Source organism: Erythranthe guttata, chromosome 12 (assembly GCF_056151865.1).
Source record: "Erythranthe guttata isolate IM_541 chromosome 12, IM_541, whole genome shotgun sequence".
In the NCBI taxonomy this organism is placed as follows: Eukaryota; Viridiplantae; Streptophyta; class Magnoliopsida; order Lamiales; family Phrymaceae; genus Erythranthe; species Erythranthe guttata.
Genome location: NC_142544.1, coordinates 10,925,276 through 10,941,258, shown reverse-complemented (window position 1 = coordinate 10,941,258; position 15,983 = coordinate 10,925,276). Strand labels below are relative to the sequence as shown.

The following is a 15,983-nucleotide window of genomic DNA, read 5'->3' as shown; positions in this document are numbered from 1 at the left end:
TTTTGTTGACTTTTAGGCAGTGATGAGATCATGAATGTTTTACAAGGTGGGCTTAAATTTGTTGCCCCCGAAAAAAAATTAGGATTTCTTTGTGACAAAATCAGAAAATAGGATAATAAAAAGAAGAAAATAAAAAAAAGAAAATGAGCTTTTCTCCATTAATTTGAATTTTGGGTGAACTAATTAATACTAATTGTGTTTCTTCTTTATTTTGATGCTTTTTATTCACTGCTATCAAAAAACTTCCTCTCTTCTTTTCATTGATTTTTTTTATTTTCACTACTATTTTCATTTTTATTCAAATTTAATAGAAGTAAATTTGATTGGTATAACACAAGATTTAGTTTTATATGCATTATAAAGTAACATAAATTTTGGGAAGGGACAGTTTAGCATTTTTTTCATTCATTCCCATCCAATCAAAAAATCTTTTGATTGAGTTTGATGGAGTTATTTTTGGACTCATAAGAGAAGAAAGATCTTTTTTAGAAATTTTGTAAGAATTATTAATACCCATTTTAGTATTTTGATTTCTATTGGTATCAATTATGATCCAGGCCTCAATATCGCGTTTTTGTCTCAAATAAAAATTGAGAATTTTCCAATTAAAATATTTTCTATCGATCTTTTTGTCCATATATAGAATATCAATCTTTCCTAGATAATTAGTAATAAGGATATTACCCGGCATATCAAAAAAGGTCTCTTTAGGCACGTTATATTATAGGGGTGGCAATTTGGATCCGGATCCGTGGATCCAACTAGATCCGGTTCGGTTCATAAGGATCCGGTTTAGATTAAGTTTAGTTGAAATAAATCGGATCCGATCCAGTTGATATTTTTTTAAAACTGGATCCATGTGGATCCACTTTAAATCCATTAAAAGTTTAACCACAAAATAAATTGGGTCATATTGGATCCAATCAAAACCCAATTAAAACCCAATCAAATACCAACACAATTTTCTAAAAAAAAAAGTCAAAATATTATTTTAATTAAAAGTTTAATCGATAAAAAATTTTCTCTCAGATTTCACCCCAAAAATTTCTCAACCCATCGCCATTCCCCACCTCCATCGCCGTTCCTCGCCGCCGTATACCGCTCCTCGCCGACCGCCGCCGTCTACAACCTCCACTCCGCTCGCCGCCGTCAACAACCCGCACTCCGCTCACCGCCGTGAACAACCTCCACTCCGCTCGCCGCCGTGAACAGCCTCCACTCCGCTCGCCGCCAAGACCTTCGCCGTCGCCTTCCCGCCGGAAAATAAGGCCTTCCGGTGGTTTGAGGCCGCGGAGACCGTCGGAAAATGTTAAGGAACTGAGGAGAAGCAAGTCGGAGCCAACTCCGGGGAATCATTCCGAGGTAATTTTTTATTTTATATTTGTTTAGCAATTATTATTTTTTTCTACTATTTATTTATTAATTTATTTATTTTATTAGAACTATTATGCTGCAGATCATATATTTCCAACTCAAGTGCTATTATTAATTCTGATGAAAAAATTAGGGCTGTTAAATTAATGATCTTATTTTAATATTTTTTTGTTCAAAAAACATGACAAATATCTTATTTTCAGGTGTCAAGATCATTCCAGGTGATTCTTGGTTTGGAGTTTATTGTAAAGTTATGGTCTTTAGTCTTTACACACTTTGATATAGATTGAAATAGATGGAGAATGATGATGAGGACAGTTATTCGGTTGAGTCGAGGACAACTAGGAAAAATAGTTCTGAAGTTTGGAAAACACTGTGTGTGTAAAACAGTGTGTGTGTGTGTGTGTGTGTGTAAAACAGTGTGTGTGTGTGTGTAAAACAGTGTGTGTGTGTGTGTGTGTCTGTAAAACAGAGTGTGTGTGTGTGTGTGTGTAAACAGTGTGTGTATGTGAGTGTGTGTAGAAGTTGTGTGTGCATGTGAGTGTGTGTATGTGTGTAAAACAGTGTGTCTGTGTGTGTGGAGATTGTGTGTGCATGTGAGTATGTGTGTGTGTGTGTGTGCGTAAAAAAATATCTATTTTTATTTACTTGAAACAGAGATCTATAAAAAAAGCATTTTTCATAATTAAGAAATTTATATGATAAAAGATTATATTTATAGGGTTTTTTGTATTAATTTGGACTTTGGGTGCGCTAATTAATAAAAATTGGGTGGGTTTAATAGATATATAGGTATAATATGGGCGGGAATTAGTAAATCGAGGGTGGGCTTAAGTCCACCCTCCCAAAGGGGTGCACTCGCCCCTGGTTTTAGGTAAGGTGTATATATTTTACTTATTTTCAGATTAGTCACCTTTTATAACTTGATAGATTAAATGTACCCTAACTTATTATATATATATAATTTTTTTTATTTAAAATTAAGGGTGTGCAAGTGTACACCCTAGAACCATTATAGATCCGCCGCTGGCTCGAATCAATGGGGCGATAGCATTTTCTCACTTTGTACTTGTTGTCTATACAAGGTTTCTTCTTCGGGGTCGTCTTCTACTTCGGCTTGGAGCTGCCGAGCAAACTCCTTTACGCAGTAAAGGTGTTTGCTTTTTTGCTTCACTGAAGAAATTTGAAACCTGTTTTGAATGTGGAACTTTGCCCAAACCAGTCATTAATCGATTTTTTTTTTTAATATTTTGTTTTTGAGAAAGCTTTTAATACAGGAGCTGTTTGATAAAACCCTCTAATGGAATTTTTACTTCTCGATAAACCCATTTTTTTAATTGATAATTTACCATAAATCCACACAAGCCAAAATACCTTATATGCATGCCCCACTGAATATTTCCAATAACTATGTAGATTTATGAAATCCCACCCCTAATCAATTAGCGTGGTATCGATTAGCCCGATATCCCCTCCAGAATATTGTGCCCATAAATCACGCTCTTAAAATCCCCTCGATAGAAATCTTATCTTCGATCTGTTAACACCAACATCGCTCATTAATGGAGTCAGTTCTTTAGTCGAAAGTCGAAACTATTGTGGTAAATTACACAAATATTTGGAGACGGATTAGCGACAGAAACCCAAAAAGATAATTCTACAGACCCACTTCCTTTGAGTATTTTTTAGTGTGGTTTTTGCAGAGTGGTTTTGCAGAATGATTTTTGCAGTGTGGTTTACTAGTATTATTCATTTGTTGAATGCAAGTGTTTTGTTTTTTTGTATATTGTGTACAAAATGTTCTGCAAATATTGACTTGTATTGTGTATTTTTTTTTTTTTTTTTATGTACGTGAAGATGAATTGATTTATAACTAAGATTTTTTTTTTGAAATTTTAGATATTTCATTGAACAACAAATGAATTAGTCTAAGGGAGGATTGCATCTTCCTTCACCCAATTAACAACCAATTAGGCTATTGTCTAGGCATGGGGATTCCTATTTTCTTAACAAAGGAAAAAATGTAGACTCGAAACACTCATATAGCAAGCAATCTTCAACTAAAGGACCAAAAAATGATATAGTATATCCGTCTCATTGAAGGGTCTGAATTCTTTTAAGCAATCACTTTCCATAACCACCGACCTCCAACTGCTCTCAACAATGCACGTAAAGGATTAGTAATCATTTTTAAAAGTTTAGAACGAATTATGTTTTATACATATGCGAGGGAGGTAATAAAAAAAAGAAAGAAGACGAGTTTTTTCCTTTCTCCCAAGTGGAGCCATTTGTGATGAAAATTTCATGCACGGTTTTGAATGAGAGAAATAAGTGATGAATCCTCTTTTGAGTATGATTGTCCCAATCCAGACGTGGTCGCCCCAAGATACATCGAAGACGTCATCTTTCTGATGGTTCGTCTACTTTGATCTAATTAAATTGTAAACTAATTCACTTATATTTTATAAGAGTCGATAAATTAATCTTTCATGCATTAGTTGAACTCCGCACAACAATTTATCTACAAATAGAAAAAAATATGACTTATGCATCAATTAATAATAAACAAATGCATAATTAATTAATTAATCGGGCACATTCACAAATTTAATGAAGAAAATTGAATTTATTAATCAAACAAAATTATTACCCAAAAACACGACATTAGTATTTAACCCTAACAATCTCTCATTGTCACTAAATTCATCAATCTAAGACCTAAGAATATACTTTACCATAGTCTAATGCTCTTCTTCAGTGTTAGAATGATATTAATTAATTATGAAAACAATAAAACAAATATCGGGTCAAGACACTTAATAGTGTTGGAAACGAATCACAAAAGCTACTGATAAATTTATAAAATATTAAGCGTTTAAAATTTTATAAGTACGTGTTATATGTGTTAAATGAATGTGAAAACTAAAACCTAGAAGTTATAAAATAACACCGTCTTCAAAATTCATGTGCTAAAAGATGGGGGATTGCTGGATTCAGAAATAGGAGAAACTCGAATATTAACGTTGAAAAACTCGACTCCTTCACAGTAGCTCCAAGATCTTAGATAGTCTATTGTATATCCACGATTAATAATTTTCTTATAATTGTGAATCTATAATCAAGAACTGATAGAGGAAAAGAAACGAATTGTTACTTTCTTCCTAAATGTGATGGCCAATTTTTGTAGGAGGAAACTATCTATTTCTTCAACCAATTCTTGATATAAAGGAATGTAAGGAAACTAAAAAAGTTGTATCTATATAATATATAAATTGAAACCCTCATAGCCTAGAATTCCGACATTTGTCATCCACGTAGGCGTCCATGTAGACATCCCAGTCATTGCCCATGTGTCATTACATATACCATAAATAACTTCACTTTCAAAATCGGATTTAATTGCCATAATTGGAATTAATCAAAAATTATTTAGTAAATCGGAATTAATGCATATTATTTACGGTAGGGATCTTAAATTGTGGATATTTATTCGAAATTATTGAACTTAATTATGGAATTAATATTTTAAAATTAATATTTTTAAATTAATACGAATTCAATTAAATCGTAATTAATTGTATATATTATTCTAAATTTAATACCTAAATTACGGTAAGAAATTAATTTCAATAAATGTATACTAAGAAATTAAGAAAATCTTATTATAATTAAGGACAATTATTACCACTCTATTAATAGAGATATATTCATAGTACGTCCATTGCGTGTACGTCCATTGCGTAATAAACATATTTTTATATTTAATAATGAAATATTATTAATATTTTATTTTATTCAAATTAGAAAATCTGATTTCTTATTAAAAGAAAAACGTAAAATATGTTTAATTTTTTTAAGAAATGCAGAACGGATATATTTTAAAATTTATATGATATACATGGATTTAATTATTAGATGTCATTTATATTAATTGTGTTGGAGCGACGGTTAACATATGACATATCAATTTATTTATTATGTTTGATGTAATAATATATGTGTATTCATTAAATTATGGTATCTACATAATATATGGTAAACAAAATTGTATCTATATTATATATGCATAAATTTCTGGAATCTGTTATAATCTTTTATTGATATGGTATATCTTTCCTTTTTTAACAATTCAAAACTTTAATATACGTGATTTATACATATATATTTACATTAATATAATTTATATCCATGATTTACGGAAATTAATGCTAATTTTTTTATTTACGTATTTATATATTTATTTATGTGTATATATATATATATATATATATATATATATATATATATATATATATATATATATATATATATATATATATATATATATATATATATATATCCTTATATGCACATATATTGAACGCATTACTCCAAACTCTTTTACTCTCTGCCACATTCTGCTCAAGGACTTGCACTAAAGAAACACTCGAAGTGAGTATTACATAAACATGTTAATGCACTTTTTTGATCTATCACTGTTTAATCTTATTTTTTCCAATTGTTCATTTCTTGCATAATTGCATATTTTTTCGATGGTTAATTTAATATATATAGTTCTTTACAAATGGTATAGATCATACCACTATATTATCACTCTTTACGGCATAATGACACTATTATGATTTATTTTTAAGATACAGTTCTCTTCATAATCGAAAGTTTATTGTAATGTCATTGTTTGCATAATTTGTATATGCACATATTTTTTTATCATTTATAATATACAAGTACGATTCATATATGTGTAGTAATTATTTTTTTTGTATCTATTTAATTCTTGCGGTTTTGTTGTAATTTTATCAAATTTACATTGCCAAATGTTTAATTCTTGGGGTTTTGTTGTAATTTCTTTCGCGTTTTTTTAAATTACAAACTTCTTGATCTACCAAATCCGCTTTTTTAAATTCCGATGAATTAATAATAGATTTCAACTTTTCCATTTACCATTACAAAAGGTCATATTCTTTACATATTATTTCCATAAATATCATTGTATATATTTAAAATCATGAAAATCAAGATAATTTACCGATTTATATACTGCAATAATTTGCGTTCAATTACTCACACCAAATCCGATTTGTTCGACCCTACACCCGGTGAAAAACACCGGGTGGGTCTTCTGCTGCCACGTGTCTCTTTTTTGTATTTTATAATAGATTCCCCGCTAGGGTTTACCTTTAGGGGTTTTAGAAAAATAAAAAAAAGAACACGTGGCAGCAGAAGACCCACCCGGTGTTTTTCACCGGGTGTAGCATCGAAGGAACCCACCAAATCCTAATCATAAATGCTATAAATATGCAATTGTTTCTAATCATTTTGTTCACATAGAAGGTGTGTTAACACACATAAAAAAAAATATTATTTGCTTCGATTTTATTTTTTTTCCAGCCGTATATTTTTTTCATGAACGTTCAGTTCCTCTTGATAAATTATTGTTCATTGTTATTTTTCTAATATATTGTTGTTTGCTAAATATGTTATTCTTGATGTTCACTTTTCATTGTTAATTGTTATGCTTCGTTTCATTTTTCTTTTGTTTTTCAGAATTTTGACAAGGTGTGTGTAATATGCGACAATACTAATGAACTCCGCAGTGAGTTGTTTATCGACTAGCTCAACCATTTTCATTTGGTATTGCATTTTACTAATTAAATATTTTTCTCCTGTGTTTGATTTTGTTATATCTTCAAGATATTCATTATTATTAGTTGTTATGTTTTCCAATGTATTGTTCTTTCCTAAATATGTTATTCTTGATGTTCATTTTTTTTATTGTTAATTGTTATTTTTTGTTAATTTAATTTTTTTGTTTTTCAAAATCTCAACAAGGTATGTGTAATATGTAACAAGAATGAGTAACAACTCGAAAAATCAATCGTTTATCAACTAACTCAACTATTTTAGTTTGTTATTGTTTTTCATTGAGTAAATATTTTTGCTCTTACATTTCATATTGTTATATCTTCAAGATTTGATCTTCCTCTTAAATAGATTTTGTCGTTGATTTTAATATATAAGCATATTAGTTTTATGTAATCTTTGTTGTTGTTGTTGGTTGGTATTTTGATAATTTGTATTATAGTTTGAACGATTTACGTAATCTCTTCTTATTTACGTGCATTGTTACTTTTCCAATTTCAATTTTCACTATGCTTTCAGTTTGCACATTGCAATTTTATGCTCATTTAAAAAAATTCATACATCAAAAAGAAAAATAACCAAAAAAAAAAAAAACAAGAAGAATGCTTTATAAATTAATTTATCAAAAGTATATAATATAACTATTGTTATGCAGTATAACTCTTTAATAAACATACATGTATATAGAATATTATATATACTATAATAATATAATATAGTATTACTGATTTTTTTATATTAAAGTACAATCGTTGAAAAATATTTCTTCGTACATCTCGGCATCCCACAAACTCTATATTCGCAATACATAATTTTTCAATGTTATTACAAAAGGCGTACATCCGTATTTAATTCCGTCAAAATATTTTATTGTTTAAAATTCAATATTTGTTTATGTATCAGTATTGGTATTAGTATCAATATTCAGATTACCGTTAATGTCTATTAATTAGGATTATGATTATAATTATATTAATTAGGATTGTGATTCTGATTATGATTATAATTACGACTGCAATTATGATTAGTATTAGTATTATAATTGGAATTGGTATTGGTATTGGTATTGGTATTGGTATTGGTATTGATATTGATATTGATATTGATATTGATATTGATAATAGCATTAATATTAGTATTAGTATGAGTATTAGTATAATACCGAATATGAGTATAAATATTAGTATAATTAGTATGAGTAATGACTAATGTGATTAATATTAAGATTAGGATCAAAATAAAAAAAAATAAAAAAATTATCAGGATTAAGATTGAGATTGGGATTAAGTTTATGAATAGTATTAATATTATCATTATTAGGGTTAGTATTAGTATTAGTATTTGTATTAGTATTAGGATCAGGATTAGGATTAGGATTAGAGTCAACATTACGATTAGTATTACGATTCGAACTAATATTAATATTAGTAATAATTTTATTAATGGTATGAGCATTAGTAATAGTAATAGTGATAGTATTAGTATTAGTATCAATATTAGTATTAATATTAGTATTATTATTATTATTCTTAGTATTAATATTAGTATTAGATTGGTATATGTATATGTATATGTATATGTATATGTATATGTATATGTATATGTATATGTATATATATTAGTATTAGTATTAGTATTAGTATTAGTATTAGTATTAATATCAGTATTAGTTTAGCTATTAGCTATTAGTATTAGTATTCAGTATTAGTATTAGAATTAAGATTAATATTAGTATAAGTATTAGTTATTAGCTATTCGTATTAGTATTAAGTATTAGTATTAGAATTAATATTAGTATTAGTATTAATATTAGTATTAATATTAGTATTAATATTAGTATTAGCTATTATTATTAGTATTAGTATTAGTATTAGTATTAGTATTAGTATTAGTATTAGTATTAGTATTAGTATTAGTGTTAGTATTAGTATTAGTATTAGTATTAGTATTAGTATTAGTATTAGTATTAGTATTAGTATTAGTATTAATATTAATATTAATATTAGTATTAGTATTAGTATTAGTATTAAAATTAGAAATTAGTATTAGTATTAAAATTGGTATTTGTATTAGTATCAGTGTTAGTGTTAGTGTTAGTGTTAGTCATAGTGTTAGTGTTAGTGTCAGTGTTAGGATTATAACTAATATTAGTATATGATTAGTATTAAGTTTAGTATTATAATTAACATTAGCATTAGGATTACAATTACAGTTATGACTAGGATAAGGATCAACATTAGGATTAGAATTATGATTAACATTAGTATTAGTATTAGCATTAGTATATTTGGATTAATATTAATGTGTATGTTTTACATTTTTTTACATTTTTTTTGTATTCCAATTTATGGGAAAACAAAATAACACCGATATTAATTATGTTTGTTTACTCGGTACTTTTATAGATCCAGTGATAGCAAGATATGTGTCATATGCGGCGACGTCGACTTCAAAGTAGGCTTGCGTTGTTGGATACATTGCAAGGGTATGATCCACATATATTGTATGGACGGAATATGAAAAAAAATTAATTCTAATAGTCAATCTGAAGATTATACATGTGATAATTGTAATCATATTGGTGAGGTACAAGAGATTATTGTTAATGAAGTTGAGTATGTCCCGTTTCATCAAGGTTTTGTTATATTCTTTAATTATATATTTTTCGCGTTTATAATAATCTCTTATACATATGATTTAGCGTAAATCAACTTCTAAGTTTTTATTTTTATTTTTTTGTGGTTTTGTAGCTACGAACGGATGCAATCCATGCGTCGTATGCGTTGAGGATGGTTTAAAGGAATTTCTCATAAGTTGTGTGGATTGCGAGGAGTTCAGGCATATTTTTTGTGTATCTCTTTGATACAATATATTGGACCAACTGTACCATATCTTCTTAGCGGTGTTGTGAGTGTACCGAACAAGTAACACCCCAGTGATGAACTCCTTAATGTTATACATATATGAGTCATATAATGTTATACACTGTAATTAATAATTTCAATAAAATAGATCTGATTTATGATCTTATTCATTTTACAATCAGCATATTATTAAATTTAAGTTCTTATTTATTTTACTATATATTTCCTGTAATCAAATTTAAGTCATATTATTATTAGTTTTTTTCGATTATTGATAAAAACAAGACAGCACAAACTTATTTTATATCCAAATTATGCCCATAACTACTTTTTTAATTGCATTAATGTCAAATAATTTTACAAATTATAATACAACGCCTATATAGTATTACTAATTCAAAGAAAAGGCCCACGTAGCAGATCTGTATTTAGTTTTGCTTCATAGGTCTTAATTTGTATTTAGAGAATATTGTAATATCGTAATTTTGTATTTTAGCAGAACTGTTTTTCGATTTTTCTTTGGTATTTCAAATTGTTGTACGTGCATGTTTTCACTTCATAATTATTGATTTTATATTTTTTAATCGTTCTTTCACTCCACATTTCTTCACGCACAATATTTTACAATCTCGAATCCAAATTCGTTCGATGGAAGAATGGAAGTTGAACTAACATTATGCGTACTTTGCAACAACCATTTTGATCGCACTTTGGATCCATGTATGTGTATTTCATGCAGAGAATCTATCAAAGTCGAACTGCGCACGGGGCCATGTTTTATATGTGGTGTAGTTGAAACTGAAGATTACAAAACTTTTTTCAATTGTGGGTTGTGTGAATGTGTGTTTACACATTATATGTGTATACCGTCCAATGAACGTCGGCACTTCGGCTCTGTATGGATGTGTGTCAATGCGATTGGTCTTTCAACATGACAATGCATCAATCATTTTCTAAAGAAAATGAATTTCATTTTGATGACGATGTAACTAACATTAATTCCTCACTCATCTACTTTGAGAGAAAGTTTACGTTCAAAGATCTCCATCAGAAGGTAAAATTATTTCTTAATGTGAATTTTCCATTAATTGTTATTATAAACTCATCATTATATTTTATCTAATTTTTTTATTTGCATACATTATAGTATATACGCAAATCTTTCGCTAAGAATTATGGGTTGATTGGCAAAAACTACATCGATGTTGAGTTTCACGGTGGTACAACGAGGAATATTAGAGTACGTACAACAAGAAGACGTAAATTACCCAATGTCTACCTCACTTTTGGCTGTAAATCGTTTTGTTCATCCAACAATATGGTTATTGGCAATACATATTCGTTTGCGTTTGACAGTACACGAAATGTAATTATTGTTGTGAATGTCGAGTAGATTATTATGTTTTATCTTTAAATCGTATTATCAATAAATTAATTACTTATTAAAAAAATATTCCGTACCAATGTTTTTTTTTAATAATCGTCACTTTTATATAGTTCTTTTTTATCAATATTTAATCAAATTGTGCATTTGTATAAAATTATTATTACAAAAAAATCCCTGTATATTATTAATATTAATACAAAACAATCCATGTATAGTATTACTATTATTAACAAAAAACCCACGTGTCCTAAAATTAATTATATAGGAATTTTCATATATTTTTTTTAATCATAAAATTCAAATACATATTATTTAGTTTATTTACTGATTAAATTGATTAATTAATGATTTATACATAAATTTCCTTATTTAATACACTTTATTATCTTTTTGCTACGAATTCATGTAATGATGCCACATTCCCAGTTTTCCAAATTTATGTCCAATTTAATTAGGATTATACTTAATATTATTTCAATTAGTATTAGTATTAATACTAGGATTAGGATTCAAATTATAATTAGGATTAGTATAGTATTAGAATTAATATTAGAATTAGGATTTGAATTAGGATTATGATTTATATTAGTATTTAGAATTATAGTTAACATTATGCTTATGATTAGTACTACAATTAGTGACATGTATGAGTATTAAGATTATGATTAGCATTAGGATTAAGATTATGATTAGAATTAAGATTAGAATTAGAATTATAATTAACATTAGCATTACAATTAGCATTAGCATATTAGTATTAAAATTATTAAGGTTAGGATTAGAATTATGATTGGTGTTAGGAATAGGATTATGATTAGAATTAAGATTAGAATTATGATTAGTGTTATGAATAGGATTAGGAATATGATAATGATTTGGATAATATTAGGATTATAATTATCATTAGCAGTAGCATAATGATTAGCATATCCAGATTATCATTAGCATTAAAATGAGTCTTAGCATTAGTACATTAGCATTAACATTAACAATATTAACATATTAATATTAGTAATAATATTAATATTAGTATTAGTATTAGCACTACTAGAAAAATACCTTTTTATGATGGCTTGATGACGCCCTAATATGACGCTTCTTAATATTAGTATTAGTATTAGTATTTATATTAATATTAATATCAATATTAACATCACTATCAATATCGGTATCAGAATCAATATTAGTATAAGTTTCAATATTAGTATATGTATCAATATCAATATCAATATTATTATTATCATTACCAATAGCAGTATCATTTCAGTATTAGTATGAGTAACAATATGAGTATTAGTATGAGTATCAGTATTAGTATGAGTGTTCGTATAAGTGTCAGTATGCGTATCAGTATTAGTATTAATATTATATTAGTATTAGTAGTAGTAGTATTATTAAGATTAATATTACTATGAGTATGAGTATCAGTATCAGTATCAGTATCAGTATTAGTATTAGTATCAGTATGGGTATTAGTATTAGTATGAGTATTAGTATCAATATTAGTATTAGTATTAGTATTAGTACCAGTATAAGTATGAGTATTGTTACCAGTATTAGTAGCATTATTAGTACCAATATCAATATTAGTATTAGTATTTGTATCAGTAACAATATTAATATTAGTATTACTATTAGTATATGTATCAACATCAGCATCAACATCAACATCAGCATCAACATCAGTATCAGCATTAGTATTATTATTAGTATTAGTATTAATATTAGCATTAATATTAGTATGCATATTAGTATTAGGGTCAGCATTATGATTTTAATTAGTATTGGTATTAGCATTATTATTAGCATTATAATTAGAATTAGGATTAGAATTTACAGTAGCATTGGCATATTAGGATTGGTATTAAGAATAGCGTTACCATTAGCATATTTTGATTTTTATTAGGATAAGAATTAGGATCAGTATTGTTGTTATTATTAGGATTATAATTAGAGTTAGTGTTAGAATTAAGATTAGCATTAACATTATGATTATGATTATAATTATGATTCGAATTGTGATTAGGATTATAGTTATAATTAGAATTGGTATAAGGATTAGTATTAGGGTTATGAGTAACATTAGCATTAATGTTATGTTAGGATTAGCATTATGATTATCATTAGTATATTAGCTTTGGTAATGGTAATAGTAGTGGTAATGGTAATGGTAATGGTTATGATAATGGTAATGACAATGGTAATGGTAATGATATTGATAATGGCATTAAACCTATTGATATTGGTATTGGTATTGGTATTGGTATTGATATTGGTATTCATATTATTATTAGTATTAGTAGTAGTATTAGTATTAGCATTAGTATTATGATTATAATTAGGATAATAATTAGTATTGTGATTGTAATTAGAATTATTATTAATTGTATTGTTATTGTTATTGTTATTGATATTTCTATAGGTATTTGTATTAGTATTGATATTGGTATTTGTATTAGTATTGGTATTGATATTAATATTGGTATTGGTAGGTATTGGTATTGGTATTAGTATCGGTATTGATAATGGTAGATGTAATGGCAATGGTAATGGCAATAGTAATGGCAATAGTAATGACAATTTTAATGGCAATGGTAAGGGCAATGGTAATGGTAATGGTAATGGTGTTGGTGTTGGTGTTGGTACGGTGTTGGTGTTGGTATTGGCATTGGCAGTGGTTTTGGTATTGATATTGGTATTGGTATTAGTATTGATATTGATTATGGTAGATGTAATGGCAATGTTAATTACAATAGTAATGGCAATTTTAATGGCAACGGTAAGTGCAGTGGTAATGGTGATGTTGTTGGTAATTATAATGATAATGGTGTTAGTGTTGATGTTGGTTTTGGTATTGGTATTGGTATTGCTATTGCTATATTAATATTAGAGTAAAAAGCAGTTTACCCCCTAAACAAATGCCCGTTTTGCACTTTGCCCTCCAAACAAAAAAAATTTGCACGTTCTTACCTAAACTCCGGTTTTTGTTGCACGGTGCCTCAAAATTGGAATTTTCAGGCCATTTTGACCGGATTCTTACCCACGTGCTTTTCACGTGAGTTTTAAAGGGGCAAAATAGTCTATTCACTTACCTTCTTCATAAATAAAAAAAAAAAAAAAAAAACAAAAACAAAAGAAAAAAAAGAAAGAAAAGGAAGGGCTGCCGACGCCATTTCTAAATATCGATTCTCTCCTCTCCCATACCACCACCACCGTTCACACACTCCCTTAATTAATTATTTTCTTCTTCAGTTTCTCTCTCTCAGAATACAGGACATAATAACTTCCTTGATTATTCGTTAATGGGTTATTCTTCTGAATTAATCTAGACAATGACGTCAATTTCCGGCGGGTTTTACTTCTGTTTGATTCTCGTAGCGAATTTCGTTTTATTCTTGTCCGCGTCTACTGATTTTGACTTCGGGACGCTTACTCTGTCACCATGAAGCTGCTCGGCGACGCCCACATGAGCAACGGGAGCGTCAGACTCACTCGCGATCTCGGCGTCCCCTACTCCGGCGCCGGCAAGATCCTATACTCGAAACCCATCAATTTCCGGCGACCCGGCACCCAATCCCTGGGGAGCTTCTCCACATTCTTCTCGTTCTCCGTCACGAACCTGAACCCCTCCTCCATCGGCGGCGGATTAGCCTTCGTCATCTCGCCGGACGACGAGTACGTCGGCGACGCCGGCGGGTTTCTAAACCCCCAGTTTACAAGCCGCCCATTTCTAAGCCGCCGGTTTATGTGAAGCCACTTCCACCACCAATTCCTCTGTATCCACTACCACCGTTCTATAAGAAACCTTGCCCACCACTTTATGTTGTTGTTGTTATATTCAAATTCACCACGAAATCGATTATGAGGGTAGAGGGGATCTCGTCGGTGCCGCCGTGCTTTATCTTGATGAAGAAGAAGCCGTTCCGAAAAGGCCGATTTGAGTGTAGAAATGGCGTCGGCAGCTCTTCCTTTTCTTTTTCTTCTTTTGTTTTTTTCTTTTTGTATTTTGTTTTTTGTTTTTTTTTTTTTTGTTTTTTTTGTTTTTTTTTTAATTTATGAAGAATGTAAGAGAAATGACTCTTTTGCCCCTTTAAAACTCACGTGAAAAGCACGTGTGCAAGAATCCGGTCAAAATGGCCTGAAAATTCCAATTTTGAGGCACCGTGCAACAAAAACCGGAGTTTAGGTAAGAACGTGCAAATTTTTTTTGTTTGGGGGGCAAAGTGCAAAACGGGCATTTGTTTAGGGGGTAAACTGCTTTTTACTCTTAATATTAGTATTAGTTTTGACATTAGTATATTAAAGTTAGCTTTATCATATTGGTATATGTAATAATATTATTAGTATTAGCATTAGTATGAGGATTATGAGTATCTCTTCTACAACCGATGAAAACTATACCGGGTGATTTTTTTATCGTTGACCTACACTCCAACGTGTGTCTTTGAGTGTTTGTGTGCATATGAATGGTAAAAATGTACCCGGTTTATTTTACTGGGTGTAATATAGAATAAATTGAGGATTATGATTACGATTAATATTAATAAAACAATATTGGAACTGCAATTCCCGATGACATGCTGATTCGTGATTCTGCCAATTCATTTTTGGATCTATCGAGTTTGTTTATCCCAATCTGGAGTGCAACCTGTATAATTAAATAACCCTTGTGTATGATTTTATCAAGTAGGAATCCAGCGATACGACCAACGTTA

General features: G+C 29.0%; 2 long non-coding RNA genes across 2 annotated transcripts; one reads left to right on the top strand and one right to left on the bottom strand.

Moving 5' to 3' along the window:
* The first annotated feature begins 753 nt into the window (after nt 1-753).
* Nucleotides 754-1,745, top strand: LOC105962434 (uncharacterized). The gene is made up of 2 exons (XR_001173208.2): nt 754-1,362; nt 1,578-1,745. It is a non-coding gene; the product is annotated as an uncharacterized LOC105962434 (long non-coding RNA).
* Nucleotides 1,746-14,304: 12,559 nt separating this feature from the next.
* LOC148766438 (uncharacterized) lies at nt 14,305-15,533 on the bottom strand. The gene is made up of 2 exons (XR_016035077.1): nt 15,407-15,533; nt 14,305-14,348 (listed from the first exon to the last, which is right to left on the bottom strand). It is a non-coding gene; the product is annotated as an uncharacterized LOC148766438 (long non-coding RNA).
* Nucleotides 15,534-15,983: the final 450 nt, after the last annotated feature.